Here is a 3,820-nt window from a genome sequence, read left to right as displayed (position 1 = left end):
CGTCGTGAATTAATGTATACATAAGCGAGCTGCATACTCTGCACTTTTGACAAATTTTTCTCCTCTTATGAATTTCTTCATTGTCGTCGTCGTCTTCGCTCGTTACATCGCGATCCATCTTCCTCCGCGTGGCATGAATGAAACACTTAAAAAGCCAATGCAGATAGACTTTTTTTTCTCATATATTTCATCGGTGCAAGATAAAGACATATACATATTTTCGAATGATAGACGTTAATTCACGTTCGCTTATATCGATGAAGAAGAATAAGAAAAAAGGTGACGCGTGTGACGTTGCATTGTACAGAAGCAAAGAGTACAATAAGAAATATTTGTGTGGATATGTGTGTGTGTTGTTGAGTATGTGTGTGTGCGACGCTCAGCGCTGCGCTGCCACTGCTGCTTGGTGAAAATTTCTTGGGCTATTCTCGTCTCGGCTGGGGATCTTGATAAAACTTTGTGTTTCGGGCTGAATTTTCAACTTGACATCGCGTCCTTTCACGCACGCTTGAGAGAACTTGGACAACTGATTGGACGACTGAAAGAGAGACCTTGGTATCACCTACAAGATAAATGCCATGGGAACGAGAAATAATCGAAATATTAATAATAGGCAAAATTAAGGCCAATGATAGGCAAACGTTTCTCCACGAAAGGATTAACGACGATAAAATGAAGAAGAGAAAAAAAGAAGTATAGGTGCGGCGCGCCGCAGGTATCGAAACTCTCTCGACACGATGTAATATTCATTGTTTCGATTCATCTATCGTAATTTGACATCTCTTTTTCTCTCTCTCTCTCTCTCTCACAATACACGAGCTTGCCCATTAGAATATGAAAAGGTCCCGAATAACCACAAGCCTCGTTATTCAAATTGACTCGTTAAATGCTAGATCGTGTCGTCGACGTAGAGTAAAACAAAATGAAAAAAAGAATAAAATAAAATGAAAAAATCAACATGCATCACCCACACAGAGAGAGACATTATAATACTAACCCAGCGCCGATCAGGGGGTGTCCCTGCCGCCTCGACAACGGGGCAACGAGACCTTTCAATCATTTCGCGTATTTGCGCCTCTTGGCCCTCATAATGTATACGCAGCGCTGGGCGCGCGTCATGTTGCGCCAGCACTTGCCGGCCTCCTTGGCGATATTAACCACGCAGGCGTTCGGATTCCTCTTCAGCACCTCCAGGAAGAAGATGATGAAGCCATTGACCTGAGGTGGCTTCGGCTTGCACCTCTTCTTCGGAGGACAAGCCATCGCTTTGGGCGCTGTTGCTGCTCTCTTCTTGGCCGGACAGCAGGGAGGCTTGGGCGGCGGACACGAGGACGGGCAGACCGCGGACTTGACTGCGGATTTGTTGTTGCCCATTCGGTGTGTTTTGTGTCGGTTTGTAAAAGGTGCGAGCTTTTTTAGAGCATGTTTATATTTTTCCTTTATTAACGCGGATAACTAATTTTTTGTCTTCAATTGTCAATTGATTAAACGAATTTCTCGTGGTGATTTACCTGCTGGTCAAGAAGACGTGAACTCGAACTTGAGGCGCGTGCGAGGTTAGTTTTTCTCCTTGGTCCCTTGCTTTGCCATTCTATCGGATCCGCTGGCGCGGGTTGGCGCCAGTCGCGTCGCGTGACGCACTTTTTTTACCAGCGCAATTTTTGCCGTGCACGAGATTGTGGATTTCGCGATGTTTGTTACAAATGTTTTTATTTAAAAAAAAAAAGCAAAAAAAAAGCTATAAAACGTCGAAAATTTTAAACGTTTGAAGGTGTAACTGTCATCGTTACGTGTTACCGAAAGCGACCCGTGCGCGTTTTTGTTGACAAAACAATCGACGACTACTCGTAATGAGCTCGTTTCTGGTACGTATGCGCATACACGCGAATAATCGTCACCGTTCAGACGTGTCGGCCGAGGACGAGGACGACGATGACGGCATATATGAACGGCGACTATTATTTCGACGACGACGGGCCGCGCGAGAAAGTTTCCAGACTTAGGTGTCGACTAGATTTATGAATCGTAATTATAATTGTGAATAATTTATGAATGAGCAGTATGAACGAAAATAACAAAACTGCGCGCTCGCGCCGAGAGTAATTACGCGCGGGGACTATCCACGCTATTTCTGCGCTGAAACAGCAAAAAGATACCAAGTGTGTGTGAGTGTGTGTGTCAGAGCGCGTGCGAGAGGCGCCGGAAATAATTGCAAAATCTCTTCGTCCTCTCGCGTCGTAGACGGTCAGCGAAGATTTTTCTATAAATTACAACAAATAATCTTCGTCTTCTCTCACCAGTCAACGAAAAAAAATTAAACAAAGTTGACGGAGCTTTAATTAAAACCCACTAGCGAAATTGACCCAAATTATAATCGGCGCAACTCATTCGTATAATAAAGCTCCGATCCTCGACTGGTGGCGCCCACGTTTATGCAAGTCGCGCTGCACGTATGAATCAAAGGTAAAAGCCGAAAACAGAAAAAAAACGGAAAGATAAAGCGTGTACTTAAAGGCTTTGTCATGGAAAAGAATACGTGTGTTCCTTTTTCGACCAATATAACATTCCATTGTGCCGAGCCGAGCTCGCGTATATCCTACTATAGGCTTGTCGTTTGAAAGCCATTCAATTTCGCACGTGTGTGTGTGTGTGTCGCTATACACTACTTTCACGATTCTTCCGCTCATCCTTGCCATGCACAGTGCAGTGTATGCATGTATCTATACGCGTACACGTTTCGGAGCATCATCCATCACGGCGAAGCCTATTGCATGCCATAGTATTTACCTATATAATGCACACGTACACACACACACACACACACACTCATACTCACGGAGCTTCATTGCGAATTAATAAGCTTGAAATAATATATAAAAGATTCTCTCCTCCCGGAAGATGCGCGCGCGCCTCGCTCTATGCAAATATATATGTAACGACGACGACGCGACTTTCTCCTCTCGCTTCTTTTTATTTCTCCTCCTTTTATTTTTGCGTTTATATTCTTTATCACGTCGTCACCGCATGCACTTCGCCAATATACTTACCACCGACGCATCGATTATATGACTGCACTCGGAGCGAGAGAGAGAGAGAGAGCAAAGATTTATAATATACGCATTGCCATCGTAATATCGAGCTTTAATGAATGTCTTTGTTTCGCCTAGGCTATGCTCCACGGCGGAAGATGATTTAGAGAGTTTATTATCGATTATTCTCAAGAATTGCGCGTGCGTGCACAATAACAGACAACGCGAATTTTATGTTAAATATACAAACGCACATAAGCCGAACATAAATACAAACGTACGCAAGATGACGCATCGAAAAAAAATAATTCGTCCTGTAGATTTTTCCATCTCCGCAATGTATAACTTTTAATAGCATTAATCTTTTTTATGCATCGTGCGCGGCTACACCGAAGTCGTCACAGGTCGGGGAGGGCGATCCCTCCAGCCTCGTCGCGAGATTCTACAGCGACGATGTTGTTCTTATATATTTTTCATCCTCTAAAAATTATTACGACGATTATTATTATAAGTCACGTTCGCCGATCGATCAAAATTTATCCATATATGTATACAAACACAATAATGTCATCCCCCATATTTCGTACAGTTTATATTCGTATATACATAGCAGTTCGATGAACATTACAACATCGCATTATAATATAATGGCTCGCTCTGTGTGCCATTCCGTGCAATCCTTCAACTATACCGCTTGGCATTTGACATTCCTTCGAAGAAGACGAGCACGTCGCGGTGTGTCTATGTAGATAGAAATACTTAAATTATACATCAAACGGGGGGGGGGGGGG

The 3,820-nt window shown here is 43.4% G+C and overlaps 1 long non-coding RNA gene across 1 annotated transcript; it reads right to left on the bottom strand.

The window, feature by feature from the left end:
• Positions 1–243: 243 nt before the first annotated feature.
• LOC111694038 lies at positions 244–1,804 on the bottom strand. Its single transcript, XR_002763552.1, has 3 exons — positions 1,512–1,804; positions 998–1,352; positions 244–562 (listed from the first exon to the last, which is right to left on the bottom strand). It is a non-coding gene; the product is annotated as an uncharacterized LOC111694038 (long non-coding RNA).
• Positions 1,805–3,820: the final 2,016 nt, after the last annotated feature.

The sequence above is a fragment of the Trichogramma pretiosum genome, unplaced genomic scaffold (assembly GCF_000599845.2).
Source record: "Trichogramma pretiosum strain Unisexual culture from Peru unplaced genomic scaffold, Tpre_2.0 scaffold30, whole genome shotgun sequence".
In the NCBI taxonomy this organism is placed as follows: domain Eukaryota; kingdom Metazoa; phylum Arthropoda; class Insecta; order Hymenoptera; family Trichogrammatidae; genus Trichogramma; species Trichogramma pretiosum.
This window is presented reverse-complemented; position numbering and strand designations above follow the sequence as displayed.